Here is a 16512-nt window from a genome sequence, read left to right as displayed (position 1 = left end):
TGGTGAGGTTGGAAAGTAATAAAGGGAAATATATATTTTGTATGTATGTATATGTACAGTATGTGTATGTGTATGTGTATATATATATATACAGTGGGGGGAAAAAAGTATTTAGTCAGCCACCAATTGTGCAAGTTCTCCCACTTAAAAAGATGAGAGAGGCCTGTAATTTTCATCATAGGTACACGTCAACTATGACAGACAAAATGAGAAAAAAAATCCAGAAAATCACATTGTAGGATTTTTAATGAATCTACAAACAAGCAAGATTTCCGGCTCTCACAAACCTGTAACTTCTTCTTTAAGAGGCTCCTCTGTCCTCCACTCGTTACCTGTATTAATGGCACCTGTTTGAACTTGTTATCAGTATAAAAGACACCTGTCCACAACCTCAAACAGTCACACTCCAAACTCCACTATGACCAAGACCAAAGAGCTGTCAAAGGACACCAGAAACAAAATTGTAGACCTGCACCAGGCTGGGAAGACTGAATCTGCAATAGGTAAGCAGCTTGGTTTGAAGAAATCAACTGTGGGAGCAATTATTAGGAAATGGAAGACATACAAGACCACTGATAATCTCCCTTGATCTGGGGCTCCACGCAAGATCTCACCCGTGGGGTCAAAATGATCACTAGAACGGTGAGCAAAAATCCCAGAACCACACGGGGGGGACCTAGTGAATGACCTGCAGAGAGCTGGGACCAAAGTAACAAAGCCTACCATCAGTAACACACTACGCCGGCAGGGACTCCAAATCCTGCAGTGCAAGACGTGTCCCCCCTGCTTAAGCCAGTACATGTCCAGGCCCGTCTGAAGTTTGCTAGAGTGCATTTGGATGATCCAGAATAGGATTGGGAGAATGTCATATGGTCAGATGAAACCAAAATATAACTTTTTGGTAAAAAACTCAACTCGTCGTGGTTTGGAGGACAAAGAATGCTGAGTTACATCCAAAGAACACCATACCTACTGTGAAGCATGGGGGTGGAAACATCATGCTTTGGGGCTGTTTTCGGCAAAGGGAACAGGACGACTGATCCGTGTAAAGGAAAGAATGAATGGGGCCATGTATCGAATGAGATTTTGAGTGAAAACCTCCTTCCATCAGCAAGGGCATTGAAGATGAAACGTGGCTGGGTCTTTCAGCATGACAATGATCCCAAACACACCACCCGGCAACGAGTGACGATTTGATCCCCTGCTGATTTTGTACGCTTGCCCACTGACAAAGACATGATCAGTATGTAATTTTAATGGTAGGTTTATTTGAACAGTGAGAGACAGAATAACAAAAAAAAAATCCAGAAAAACGCATGTCAAAATGTTATAAATTGATTTGCGTTTTAATGAGGGAAATAAGTATTTGACCCCTCTGCAAAACATGACTTAGTACTTGGTGTACAAAACCCTTGTTGGCAATCACAGAGGTCAGACGTTTCTTGTAGTTGGCCACCAGGTTTGCACACATCTCAGGAGGGATTTTTGTCCCACTCCTCTCTGCAGAATCTTCTCCAAGTCATTAAGGTTTTGAGGCTGACGTTTGGCAACTCAAACCTTCAGCTCCCTCCACAGATATTCTATGGATTAAGGTCTGGAGACTGGCTAGGCCACTCCAGGACCTTAATGTGCTACTTCTTGAGCCACTCCTTTGTTGCCTTGGCCGTGTGTTTTGGGTCATTGTCTTGCTGGAATACGCATCCCGACCCATTTTCAATGCCCTGGCTGAGGGAAGGAGGTTCTCACCCAAGATTTGACGGTACATGGCCCCGTCCATCGTCCCTTTGATGCGGTGAAGTTCTCCTGTCCCCATTGCAGAAAAACACCCCAAAGCATAATGTTTCCCCACCTCCATGTTTGACGGTGGGGATGGTGTTCTTAGAGGTTGAGTTGAGTTGATGCCAAGAGTTTGATTTCGGTCTCATCTGACCACAACACTTTCACCCAGTTCTCCTCTGAATCATTCAGATGTTCATTGGCAAACTTCAGACGGGCCTGTATATATGCTTTCTTGAGCAGGGGGACCTTGTGGGTGCTGCAGGATTTCAGTCCTTCACGGCGTAGTGTGTTACCAATTGTTTTCTTGGTGACTATGGTCCCAGCTGCCTTGAGATCATTGACAAGATCCTCCCGTGTAGTTCTGGGCTGATTCCTCACCGTTCTCATGATCATTGCAACTCCACGAGGTGAGATCTTGCATGGAGCCCCAGGCCGAGAGAGATTGACAGTTATTTTGTGTTTCTTCCATTTGCAAATAATCGCACCAACTGTTGTCACCTTCTCACCAAGCTGCTTGGCGTTGGTCTTGTAGCCCATTCCAGCCTTGTGTAGGTCTACAATCTTGTCCCTGACATCCTTGGAGAGCTCTTTGGTCTTGGCCATGGTGGAGAGTTTGGAATCTGATTGATTGATTGCTTCTGTGGACAGGTGTCTTTTATACAGGTAACAAGCTGAGATTAGGAGCACTCCCTTTAACAGTGTGCTCCTAATCTCAGCTCATCCCCTGTATAAAAGACACCTGGGAGCCAGAAATCTTTCTGATTGAGAGGGGGTCAAATACTTATTTCCCTAATTAAAATGCAAATCAATTTATAACATTTTTGACATGCGTTTTTCTGGATATTTTTGTTGTCATTCTGTCTCTCACTGTTCAAATAAACCTACCATTAAAATGATAGACTGATCATGTCTTTGTCAGTGGGCAAACTTACAAAATCAGCAGGGGATCAAATACTTTTTTCCCTCACTGTATGTATATATATGTATTGTGATGTCACGAGAGGCTACACAGCTTTCAGCGGGATTGCTCAAGTAGTGCAAGGAGACCAGGTTCAACCAAAACAAGGATTTTATTAAAGGTCTTGGGAAACTAACGAAAGTATAACACAATTCTGTTCTCTGGTGGCTCTTTAAGGGTTAACAGTTCAGGGATGTCTCTTCCACATCCAAAATCATAACTCTCCCTCGCTCAAATAACTTTTCCCCAGTCTTACTGTATTCCACGTTGCAGCTAGTGGCCAACCCAGCAAAACGTCCTTCCAAATGTCCCACACGTATTTCCACAGGTGCATATATCCAAAGGTGAGTATTTCCCAAAGGTAAGTATCTCCAAATCCTTATATTCCTCATGGAAGTGGACGTGCAGCACTCTTGTCCTCCAGAGAGCCCAGGTTGGAGACCGTGTCTCTTCCCTTCAACAAACCTTCAGCTCATCAGCTCCTCATTTGTTTCAGCTGCGTGGGAAGATTGGCCATAGAGGGGTGGAGTTCCCGACCATACCAGCAGATGGAGCCATAGCTGTCTGGGTTTGCAGCCACCTCAGGGGATGTAACGTCCCCTCCAGGACACAGCCTCTCGTGACATCACACATCCCCCTCCTCGGGACCGACGTCCTCGTCGGGGTAAAGGCAGCGAAGAAGGCATCACGCCGGGAGAGGGCGTCCGCATTGCCGTGGTGCTTGCCAGGCTGCTCTCTCTTCAACTCCTCCAACTCTAGGACCAGGACTCAGCCTCCTGTTGTCTCTCCTTGAGTTTCTTACTGAACGCATCAGCCTTGGTTTTAGCAGAGTTTAGCTTCTGTTGAGCAGCTTTCAGTTCCTTCTCTCTCTCTGCCTCCGCATTCTTCATCTTGTTCTCCAACACCTTGTACTTCTCCTCTGCCTTCTTCTGGACCTCCTTACTACTGCGCAGGGTCTCCTCACACTCCTCGATGGTCCTGCGCAGCCTCTCCCAGCTCCCCTCCTGTTGCTTAGGGAAGGAGCTCTGTTGGAGTTTAGCCTGGAGGATATCTAACTCTTCTGTCTTCATGTCTAACTGTTGCTTTAACAAACGATACCTCTCAGCGGTCCCCTTCAGACCAGACAGTTCTTTGTCCAGATTCTGTAGCTCCGTCTCTGTGTCGGTCTGGGCACCTGCCATCCCTATCCGAGCCCGGGCGGGAGTGAGTAACTCGGAGGATTGCACCGGAGCCTTCCCAGGATGAGTCTTGCCTCTCCGTTTCCGAGGTACTCGGGTTATCCTCTCCTGAGACTCTCTCCAGAGTGGGTAAAAGGCTGGGCAGTCTCGTCCAATTAGGACAGGGACGGGAGGAATCAACCACCCCCGCCGTCGTGTGTATGGTTCCCCGTGTGCTGGTCATTGTAAGTTCAGTAATGGGGTATTCTCTGGGTGTCCCCATGGACACAGGAAACTGGGAGGACTTTCCCCGGGGTCAGACACGTTGGGCCCACCAAATCCTTACGCACCAGGGTGGCCCGGCTACCAGAATCCAGTAAGGCCTCCACATCATGGTGATTCACCGTTACCGGGCAGGTGGGGGGTCGATCTGGGCCGCCATCTCGACTCCCAAGAGCGAGGCAAAACGGTGTGTGGGTGCTGAGCTGGAGGACTCCGCAGTGGGCATAGGTTCATCGGCTGGTTTCCCACACTGCCAGGAGATATGTCCCATCTCCCCCACACCGGTAACACTGTCGAAGTTTCCCCCCTCCTGGTGTACTCTTCTTGGACCCGCCTGGTTTCTGGCTCCCCCTGGAGCCGGGATAAGTCCTGACGTGGCTGGGTTCGAGACCTTGGGGTCCTTTTGGACGGGGTTCTTCCCATTTGTGGTGGGGCCGCACTCCTGGGGTCTTTTCGGGGAAGCATTCAGCATCTCCGCTGTGGCCTGGTACTTTTCCACAGCTTCACGGTCAGATCAGCCGTGGTCAAGGCCTGTTGACTGATGACCCGTTTTGCCTCATAAGGCAGGGCGCGTAGAGTAACGATCCACCACAACGGCCTCCACCACCGCCGCTGCTGTATTCCTCTGCGGATCCAGCCATTTCCTTGCGATTCGGACAAGTTCATGCATCTGCGCCCGAGGAGGTTGGTCTGGTTCGGAAGGTCCAGCTGTGAAAGCGCTGGGCCATACCAAACTTTGTGAGTCCATATCTGCTGAGGATCTCAGACTTCAGTGGCATCATAGTCAGTAACCTGGTCAGGGCCCAGGTCCCGGACAGCATTCAGCGATTCCCGGTTAGAAAGGGGGCTAACAGACCAACCCACTGTTGCTTGGGCCAGGCTTCCCTAGTGGCCGTGGCCTCAAATGCATGCAGGTATGCCTCAATGTCATCGGTAGCTCCCATCTTAGATATAAAGTCACTTGCCTTTATTGGGCGGGTATTTTGGACCACCCTCTGCCTCTGCAACTGCAATTTCCTCTGCCTTCAGAAGGTTGGCTTTCTTTTGCTCCTCCAAGAGAGCCACGTTTGCTTGCATCTGGGCTTGCTGGCCAGCAACAAGGGCTTTCAATATGTCCTCCATTTCAGTCGGCGGGGAGCCTACGGCCAACTTGGAAAACTGGGTGATCAAACCTTCGGTATCCTCCTCTGACATGCACTATTAACGCTTGAGCGTGCCTGTATTCTCCACCACCTGTGATGTCACGAGAGGCTACACAGCTTTCAGCGGGATTGCTCAAGTAGTGCAAGGAGACCAGGTTCAACCAAAACAAGGATTTTATTAAAGGTCTTGGGAAACTAACGAAAGTATAACACAATTCTGTTCTCTGGTGGCTCTTTAAGGGTTAACAGTTCAGGGATGTCTCTTCCACATCCAAAATCATAACTCTCCCTCGCTCAAATAACTTTTCCCCAGTCTTACTGTATTCCACGTTGCAGCTAGTGGCCAACCCAGCAAAAACGTCCTTCCAAATGTCCCACACGTATTTCCCACAGGTGCATATATCCGAAGGTGAGTATTTCCCAAAGGTAAGTATCTCCAAATCCTTATATTCCTCATGGAAGTGGACGTGGCAGCACTCTTGTCCTCCAGAGAGCCCAGGTTGGAGACCGTGTCTCTTCCCTTCAACAAACCTTCAGCTCATCAGCTCCTCATTTGTTTCAGCTGCGTGGGAAGATTGGCCATAGAGGGGTGGAGTTCCCGACCATACCAGCAGATGGAGCCATAGCTGTCTGGGTTTGCAGCCACCTCAGGGGGATGTAACGTCCCTCCAGGACACAGCCTCTCGTGACATCACAGTATGTACAGTTCAAGTCGTTTACATACTGTCACGATCGTTGATGAACGGGTCAGACCAAGGCGCAGCGTGATATGCATACATGTTTATTTGAACCGAATAAACACAACGACAAAACAACAAACTAAACGAAACGTGAAGTCCAAGGTAGACACAAGCAACATACCTTTCACAGAACAAGATCCCACAACCCACTAGTGCCAATAGGCTGCTAAGTATGGTCCCCAATCAGAGACAACGAGCGACAGCTGCCTCTGATTGGGAACCACACCGGCCAACATAGATCTAGAAAACCTAGATCACAAACATAGAAAATCACACCCTGGCTCAACAAATAAGAGTCCCCAGAGTCAGGGCGTGACACATACACCTTAGCCAAATACATTTAAACTCAGTTTTTCAAAATCCGTGACATTTAAAGTAAAAATTCCCTGTCTTAGGTCATTTAGGATCACCACTTTATTTTAAGAATGTGAAATGTCAGAATAATTGTAGAGAGAATGATTTATTTCAGCTTTTATTTCTTTCATCACATTCCCAGTGGGTCAGATGTTTACATACACTCAATTAGTATTTGGTAGCATTGCCTTTAAATTGTTTAACCTGGGTCAAACATTTCGGGTAGTCTTCCACAAGCTTCCCACAATAAGTTGGGTGAATTTTGGCCCATTCCTCCTGACAGAGCTGGTGTAACTGAGTCAGGTTTGTAGGCCTCCTTGCTCGCACACGCTTTTCAGTTCTGCCCACACATTTTCTATAGGATTGAGGTCAGGGCTTTGTGATGGCCACTCCAATACCTTGACTTTGTTGTCCTTAAGCCATTTTTGCCACAACTTTGGAAGTATGCTTGGGGTCATTGTCCATTTGGAAGACCCATTTGCGACCAAGCTTTAACTTCCTGACTGATGTCTTGAGATGTTGCTTCAATATATCCACATAATTTTCCTTCCTCATGATGCCATCTAATTTGTGAAGTGCACCAGTCCCTCCTGCAGCAAAGCACCCCCACAGCATGATGCTGCCACCCCCGTGCTTCACGGTTGTGATGGTGTTCTTCAGCTTGCAAGTCTTCCCCTTTTTCCTACAAATATAACGATGGTAATTATGGCCAAACAGTTCTATTTTTGTTTCATCAGACCAGAGGACATTTCTCCAAAAAGTACGATCTTTGTCCCCATGTGCAGTTGCAAACCATAGTCTGGCTTTTATGGCAGTTTTGGAGCAGTGGCTTCTTCCTTGCTGAGCGGCCTTTCAGGTTATGTTGATATAGGACTTGTTTTTACTGTGGATATAGATACTTTTGTACCTGTTTCCTCCAGCATCTTCACAAGGTCCTTTGCTGTTGTTCTGGGGATTGATTTGCACTTTTCGCACAAAAGTACATTCATCTCTAGGAGACAGAACGCGTCTCCTTCCTGAGCGGTATGACGGCTGTGTGGTCCCATGGTGTTTATACTTGCATACTATTGTTTGTACAGATGAACGTGGGTACCTTCAGGAGTTTGGAAATGGCTCCCAAGGATGAACCAGACTTGTGGAGGTCTACAATTTTCTTTCTGCGGTCTTGGCTGATTTCTTTTGATTTTCCCATGATGTCAAGCAAAGAGCCACTGAGTTCGAAGGTAGGCCTTGAAATACATCCACAGGTACACCTCCAATTGACTCAAATTGTGTCAATTAGCCTATCAGAAGCTTCTAAAGCCATGACATAATTTTCTGGAATTTTCCAAGCTGTTTAAAGGCACAGTCAACTTAGTGTTTGTAAACTTCTGACCACTGGAATTGTGTCTCCTGAGTGGCGCAGTGGTCTAAGGCTGTGCCACCTGGTGATCCTGGTTCGAATCCAGGCTCTGTCGTAGCGGCCGTGACCGGGAGACCCATGGGCGGCGCGCAATTGGCCCATGCGTCGTCCAGGGTAGGGGAGGGAATGGGCGGCATGGAAGTAGCTCAGTTGATAGAGCATGGCGTTTGGGCAACGCCAGGGTTGTGGGTTCGATTCCCACAGGGGGTATGAAAATAAAATAAAATAATGTAAGTCGCTCTGGATAAGAGCGTCTTCTAAATGACGTAAATGTAAATGTGATACAGTGAATTATAAGTGAAATAATCTGTCTGTAAACAATTGTTGGAAAAATTACTTGTGTCATGCACAAAGTAGATGTCCTAACCGACTTGCCAAAACTATAGCTTGTTAACAAGAAATGTGTGGAGTGGTTGAAAAATGAGTTTTAATGACTCAACCTAAGTGTATGTAATCTTCTGACTTAAACTGTATATACACTGCTCAAAAAAAATAAAGGAACACTTAAACAACACAATGTATCTCCAAGTCAATCACACTTCTGTGAAATCAAACTGTCCACTTAGGAAGCAACACTGATTGACAATACATTTCACATGCTGTTGTGCAAATGGAATAGACAACAGGAGGAAATTATAGGCAATTAGCAAGACACCCCCAATAAAGGACTGGTTTTGCAGGTGGTGACCACAGACCACTTCTCAGTTCCTATGCTTCCTGGCTGATGTTTTGGTCCCTTTTGAATGCTGGCGGTGCTTTCCTCTAGTGGTAGCATGAGACCGGAGTCTACAACCCACACAAGTGGCTCAGGTAGTGCAGCTCATCCAGGATGGCACATCAATGCAAGCTGTGGCAAGAAGGTTTGCTGTGTCTGTCAGCGTAGGGTCCAGAGCATGGAGGCGCTACCAGGAGACAGGCCAGTACATCAGGAGAGCGTGGAGGAGGCCGTAGGAGGGCAACAACCCAGCAGCAGGACTGCTACCTCCGCCTTTGTGCAAGGAGGAGCAGGAGGAGCACTGCCAGAGCCCTGCAAAATGACCTCCAGCAGGCCACAAATGTGCATGTGTCTGCTCAAGCGGTCAGAAGCAGACTCCATGAGGGTGGTATGAGGGCCCGACGTCACAGGTGGGGGTTGTGCTTACACCGTGCAGGACGTTTGGCATTTGCCAGAGAACACCAAGATTGGCAAATTCGCCACTGGCGCCCTGTGCTCTTCACAGATGAAAGCAGGTTCACACTGAGCACGTGACAGACGTGACAGAGTCTCGGAGACGCCGTGAGAACGTTCTGCTGCCTGCAACATCCTCCAGCATGACCGGTTTGACAGTGGGTCAGTCATGGTGTGGGGTGGCATTTCTTTGGGGGGCCGCACAGCCCTCCATGTGCTCGCCAGAGGTAGCCTGACTGCCATTAGGTACCGAGATGAGATCCTCAGACCCCTTGTGAGACCATATGCTGGTGCGGTTGGCCCTGGGTTCCTCCTAATGCAAGACAATGCTAGACCTCATGTGGCTGGAGTGTGTCAGCAGTTCCTGCAAGAGGAAGGCATTGATGCGATGGACTGGCCCGCCCGTTCCCCAGACCTGAATCCAATTGAGCACATCTGGGACATCATGTCTCGCTCCATCCACCAACGCCACATTGCACCACAGACTGTCCAGGAGTTGGCGGATGCTTTAGTCCAGGTCTGGGAGGAGATCCCTCAGGAGACCATCCGCCACCTCATCAGGAGCATGCCCAGGCGTTGTAGGGAGGTCATACAGGCACGTGGAGGCCACACACACTACTGAGCCTCATTTTGACTTGTTTTGGACATTACATCAAAGTTGGATCAGCCTGTAGTGTGGTTTTCCACTTTAATTTTGAGGGTGACTCCAAATCCAGACCTCCATGGGTTGATAAATTAGATTTCCATTGATCATTTTTGTGTGATTTTGTTGTCAGCACATTCAACTATGTAAAGAAAAAAGTATTTAATAAGATTATTTCATTCATTCAGATCTAGGATGTGTTATTTTAGTGTTCCCTTTAATTTTTTGAGCAGTGTATATATATTTGCGAGAATAAACAAACATATGGGGGATTGGAACTGATGCAGACAATTACATTGATGGAAGTTACAATCTGTCTGCAATATTAAAGCTGATCTCCCCCCTAAAAAATAAATTTAAAAAAAGACTGGAATGGAGGGAACAATACATATGAAACAATGCATTACCTAACCTTGCGTAACCTTCAATGACAGTGATGCCAAAATGTAGAGGTAACGAAACCCCTGTAAGAACATTTAGGAAAATGAAAACTGTTTCTTATTCACCCTACGATCTCTATTACAGATGAGCTAAGATTGGCATTCCTCCAGGTATAGCTTTATCTCTACATAAACTGACCTCTACGGCTGTAGCCTACTGTACTGTACTGAATAACCAGGAGTGGATCAGACATCACTGGCTCAGGATTGCAGTATGTACAGTATATTTATGCAGTTAACCCCCTGCCTACCTAAGGTATATTGTTAGCATGTTAGCTGAATTTTTTTATAATTGTCCTAAATTGCAGGTCATATAGTCATGGATGTAAAAGTAGTACATACAGTCTATACATACAGTATATACATTAGAGCAGTGTTTCCCAACTCCAGTCCTTGAGTACCCCCAACATTAGACATTTTTGTTGTAGCCCGGACGAGCACACCTGATTCGGGTTGTCAGCTAATCATCAAGCCCTCAATGAATTGAATCAGATGAGTTTGTCCGGGGGTGACAACAAAATGTGCTGTTGGGTACTGCGAGGACTGGAGTTGAAACACTGCAGCAGATGATATGCGGTAGTGATAGTACCAATAGTAGAAGAGGCGGCAGTCATACTAATCGTGGATTATAAAATGGGTGGTTCGAGCCCTGAATGCTTATTGGCTGACAGCCGTGGTACATCACGTATATGAAAAAAGATTTATTTTTACTGCTCTAATTACATTGGTAACCAGTTTATAATTGCAATAAGGCACCTCGGGGGTTTGTGATTCATGGCCAATATACCATGGCTAAGGGCTGTGTCCAGGTACTCCGCATTGCGTCGAGCTTAAGAACAGCCCTTTGCCGTGGTATATTGGCCATATCCCACACCCACTTGGGCCTTATTGCTTAATTATACACTATATATACAGAAGTATGTGGAAACCCCTTCAGATTAGTGGATTCGGCTATTTCAGCCATACCCGTTGCTGACAGGTGTATGAAATTGAGCACACAGCCATGCAATCTCCATAGACAAACATTGGCTGTAGAATGGCCCGTACTGAAGAGCTCAGTGACTTTCAACGTGGCACCGTCATAGAATGCCACCTTTCCAACAAGTCAGTTCGTCAAATTTCTGCCCTGCTAGAGCTGCCCCGGTCAACTGTAAGTACTATTATTGTGAAGTAGAAACATCTAGGAGCAACAATGTCTCAGCCGCGAAATGGTAGGCCACACAAGCTCACAGAATGGGGCCGCGAGTGCTGAAGCGTGTAGCGCGTAAAAATCATCTGTCCTCGGTTGCAACAATCACTACCGATTTCCAAACTGACTCTGGAAGTAACGTCAGCACAAGAACTGTTAGTCGGGAGCTTCATGAAATGGGTTTCCCTGGGCAAGCAGCCACACACAAGCCTAAGATCCCCATGCGCAATGCCAAGCGTCAGCTGGAGTGATGTAAAGCTCGCCGCCATTGGACTCTGGAGCAGTGGAAAAACTTTTTCTGGAGTGATGAATCACGCATCACCATCTGGCAGTCTGACGGACTAATCTGGGTTTGGCGGATGCCAGGAGAACGCTACCTGCCTCAATGCATAGTGCCAACTGTAAAGTTTGGTTGAGGAGGAATAATGATTTGGGGCTGTTTTTCATGGTTCGGGCTAGGCCCCTTAGTTCCAGTGAAGGGAAATCCTAACGCTGTCACGGTTCAGACAGACGACAAGAGGACCACAATTGCGTCACACCAGAGAGTTTATTAAAACTTAAGGGAAAAGGGAAGTAGGGAGTGAGTGAAGGCTCCAGGTGTTATCCCGTCCAATGTGCTGGGTCTGTGCCCCCCCCCAGTGGCAGCGATGCGTCCGATGACGCCGGTGGTTGGTGGTCCCGAAGTCCTGGGGGAAGGAAACAGCAGACACAACGGTTGGGCGGATGAAACAAGGCAGAAGTACAGTTCAAGGGAAATCCACATACGTTGTAGCAAGGCAGAAGGCTGGTCAGAGTTACCGGGGGTCGAAGAGTAGTCAGGAGTCGTAATGGCAGAAAGCAGGTCTGGTTTTCCTGGGGCAGAAGAGTATCCAGAATCAGGCAGGTCCGGGGTCACAAAACAAGGGTGAGCCAGAGCGCGAGCACACAGGTTCCGGGGTGTGAGCTTTGCAGACGATCTGACAAAGGAGAGCTGAAAGACAGGACTTTAAATACTGGGAGAGGTTAGTGGGTAATGCAGCGCAGCTGGCAGAGTAATTAGAGCCGAGGCAGAGCAGGGACAGGTGGAGCTAGTTAGGCTGAGTAGAGAGAGAGAGAGATGAGCAGAGTGGAAGATAGTGGAAACACATTAAGGTGGTAACCCGGTGGAGTGAGAGGGCTCATGACAGAACCCCCAAGGGACGGCCCCAGAAGTCCCAAGAGCAACACCACGCCGGGCGGGAGGAGGGGAGCCGAGGAGGGCTAGAACTCCTCCGAACGGTCCGAGCGAACGCCCTCATCCTCGGAGGAAGCCGGAGGGCCGTGGTCGGGAGATGGGACAGGTCCCGAGACAGGATCAGGCACAGGACAGGAAGCCGAGGCGGGCAGGACGGTTAGGGATCCCTCTGGGGCCGGCCTCTACGGATTGCAGGTTGATCAGGATGCCGTTGGTGGAAGGCGGTGATGAGAGTCCTATCCACAATCCGACTAGCTGGCACCCAGGTCCTCTCCTCAGGTCCATAGCCCTCCCAGTCAATGAGGTACTGGAGACCCCTACCCCTCCGTCTGGACCGAAGCAGGCGGCGGACGGTGTAAACCAGACCACCATCGACGAGCTGTGGAGGAGGAGGACAAGGCGCAGCAGGGACCAGCGGACTCTCATGAATGGGCTTAATCTTAGACACATGGAAAGTGGGGTGCACCCTCATGGAATTAGGCAGTTGGAGCCGGACAGCAGTTGGGCTAATCACTCTTATGATAGGGAATGGGCCAATGAACCGAGGTGCCAACTTCTGCGACTCCACCCTGAGTGGCAGGTTCCTTGACGACAACCACACCCTTTGACCAACATGGTAGGTGGGAGCAGGGATTCTCCGACGGTTGGCCCCGGTAGTGTAGCTGGCAACGGATCTGAGAAGTGTGGCTCGGGCCTGTGACCAGGTGCGGCGACATCGACGGGCAAACGCAAGTGCAGATGGGCAAAGTAACCTCCCCTTCCTGACTGGCAAATAGAGGAGGCTGGTATCCATAAACACATTGGAAAGGGGACATACCGATGGCAGAGCAGGTCAGAGAATTGTGTGCGTACTCCACCCATGTCAATTGCTGCGACCAGGAGTGGGGGGTTGCGTGAAGTCATGCATCGCAGTGCCTTCTCGAGCTCCTGATTTGCCCGCTCTGACTGCCCATTGGATTGGGGATGGAATCCGGAAGTCAGACTGACTGTGGCTCCCAGCAGGTGACAGAACTCCCTTCCAAAAAGCGGAGGAGAATTGTGGACCACGGTCAGAAACTACATCCTTTGGCAGTCCGTGGATCCGGAAGACGTGTTCCAGGACCACCTGGGCGGTCTCCTTGGCGGTTGGGAGCTTGGGGAGGGGAATGAAGTGTGCCATCTTGCTGAATCGGTCAACTATGGTGAGAATACCGGTCTTGCCCCTAGAAGGGGCAGCCCGTAGACAAAGTCAAGGGCGATGTGAGACCAGGGACGTCTGGGCACAGGCAGGGCTGCAGCAATCCGGCTGGGGGCTGGCAGGACGACTTGTGTTGGTTGCAGATGGGGCAGGCTTGGACGAATTCCCGTACATCCTTTCTCAGAGCGGGCCACCAGAACCTCTGGGCGAGCAGGTTGTAAGTGCGGGTGGAGCCAGGGTGACAAGCTAGGCGGGAGTCATGTCCCCACTGAACGACCTGGGACCTTAAGTTTTCGGGGACAAAAGGCGGTCAGCTGGGCAAGTGCTGGGACCGGGCTGGTTACGGAGAGCTTCCAGCACCTGTTCCTCAACAGCCCAGGTCAGAGCTGCTACGATGCAGGGACTTGGCAGAATCGACACAGGATCCTTGGAGGGGTTGTCATCCTTCTGGAATTGACGGAAGAGGGCGTCTGGCTTGGTAGTTGCGTGATCCAGGCCGGTATGACAGAGTGAAATTAAACCTGGTGAAGAACAGGGCCCAGCGGGACTGCCTGGAGTTCAACCGTTTGGCCGTACGGATGTACTCCAAGTTCTTATGATCGGTCCAAACGAGAAATGGAATGGTGGACCCCTCCAGCCAGTGACGCCACTCCTCCAAGGCAAGCTTCACAGCCAGCAGCTCTCGGTTCCCTATGTCGATAATTGCACTCAGAGGGGGACAACCGACGTGAGAAAAAGGCACAGGGATGGAGCTTCCTATCCTCCGCAGCCCACTGAGAAATCACAGCACCAACTCCCACATCCGAGGCGTCCACCTCCACAATGAATTGCCGGTCCACGTCAGGCATCTGGAGGATGGGAGCGGAGGTGAACCTTACCTTGAGGGTACTGAAGGCCTTGTCGGCTGCTGGGGTCCAGGTGAAGGGGGTTGCTTGGTGCTGGTTAGAGCAGTGAGAGGGGCAGCAACGGTACTGTAGTTCCGGATAAACTTTCTATAGAAGTTAGCAAACCCCAGAAACTGTTGCAGCTTCTTTCTGTTCTCCGGAACTGGCCATGAAGTGACTGCTGATACTTTGGCAGGATCCATTTGGATACTTCCCTCTGCCACTATGTACCCCAGAAGGCCACTGTCTTGACGTGAAACTCACATTTCTCTGCCTTGGCGTAGAGGGAATTCTCCAGAAGACGATGAAGGACTTGCTGGACATGGCGGGTGTGTTCAGACAGGTTTCTGGAGTAGATTAAGATGTCATCCAGGTAAACGAAGACAAACTTGTTTAACATGTCCCGTAGTACATCATTCACTAGAGCCTGGAACACAGCAGGAGCATTGGTGAGGCCAAAGGCATAACCAGATACTCGTAGTGGCCTGTTGGTGTATTGAATGCGGTCTTCCATTCATCTCCCTCCCGGATCCGCACTAGGTGGTAGCGTTTCTGAGATCCAACTTAGTAAAAACAGTGGCTCCCTGGAGCAACTCAAAAGCAGAGGTGAGCAGAGGGAGAGGGTAACGGTTTTTTCACTGTGATGTCGTTGAGTCCCCTGTAGTCGATGCAGGGGCGAAGAGATCCGTCCCTCTTCCCCACAAAGAAGAAGCCAGCACCAGCCGGAGATGAAGATGAACGGATCAATCCTGTGGACAGAGAGTCATTGATGTAGTCCTCCATGGACCTTCTTTCAGGAGCAGACAACGAATAAAGACTGACCCCTTGGAGGGGCTGTTCCAGGGAGGAGGTCGATGGCACAGTCGTACGGTCGGTGAGGGGGGCAGAGATGTGGCTCTTGCTTTGTTAGAACACTTCTCTGAGACCATGGTAGCATTCTGGGACATGGGAGGTCAGGAGCCGGAGTTAGTAGGTACTGGCCGAGGAAAGTGAAAAGTGCGGCAGCAAGCAGGCAGGTTCGGTGGCAGTCCTCTCCCCACTCCCCTGATCACCCCGGTCACCCAGTCGCAGCTGAGGTTGTACCGCCGGATGCCATGGGTAACCCAGGATGAGGATTGGCCTGGAGAGGGGAGCAGGTGAAACTGGATAGTTTCTTGATGGTTTCCGGACAGACCCATCGGAAGACCGGGCCTGACATGAGTGACCGGGATCCAGTAAGTGGTCCGTCCAGTGCCCGGGCAGGAATAGGAGGTGTCAAACGGAGGTTCTCCGAGTCCCAGTTGACGTACCAGCTCGATGTCCATTATGCTGGCTTGGTCGCCAGAATCCGCCAGGGCAGCCAGGGTGTGAGTTGAGTCGAGAGGCGGGAGTGAACTTGCAAGCAAGGGTTTGCGGTCGGAGGACTGGATGGTCATTGAGCTCAACCGGACTCCCCCTATGCCCGGTGAGCTTCGGCTTTTCCAAAGGGCAGGTTACCACCACGATGTCCATCACCTCCACAATAGAGGCAGAGGTTTGAGGTGAAGCGCAGCTGGCGCTCTGCAGGAGTGAGAGAGGCTCGCCCAATCTCCATAGGCTCAGACTGATCAAGCTGACTTGGGTGAGTGGCAGTAGCTGACAGGAGCCCAGTCGGATCTCTCCGAATACCGGTAGTTGGTGGACCTTGGCGCCCCCTCTCTCACGGCACGGTCTGTATCCTTCTGTCGATCCGGACAGTCGTGCGATGGCTTCATCAAGAGTGGAAGGCGGTTCATGGGAGACCAACTCGTCCTTGATATAGTCCAGCCATTGGAAAAACGCGTCCACCACGATGGTGTGTTCCAAAACTTACGTCTTGCCGGGGTTCGGAGGAGTCGATGGAATGGTCTGCGACTTACGTCTGCCTTGTCGAATACTGAGCGGTTCACGAGGCGCCTCTGCGGTCTGGTGAATCCGGTCAACCTTCACATCTCCTCAGCAAACGGTCGAAGGTTGCACTGCGGGG

At 49.8% G+C, this 16512-nt stretch overlaps 1 pseudogene; it reads right to left on the bottom strand.

The window, feature by feature from the left end:
* Window positions 1-15832, bottom strand: part of LOC123489666 — a 49246-nt pseudogene extending 33414 nt beyond the window's left edge.
* Window positions 15833-16512: the final 680 nt, after the last annotated feature.

The sequence above is a fragment of the Coregonus clupeaformis genome, unplaced genomic scaffold (assembly GCF_020615455.1).
Source record: "Coregonus clupeaformis isolate EN_2021a unplaced genomic scaffold, ASM2061545v1 scaf3148, whole genome shotgun sequence".
Classification (NCBI taxonomy): domain Eukaryota; kingdom Metazoa; phylum Chordata; class Actinopteri; order Salmoniformes; family Salmonidae; genus Coregonus; species Coregonus clupeaformis.
This window is presented reverse-complemented; position numbering and strand designations above follow the sequence as displayed.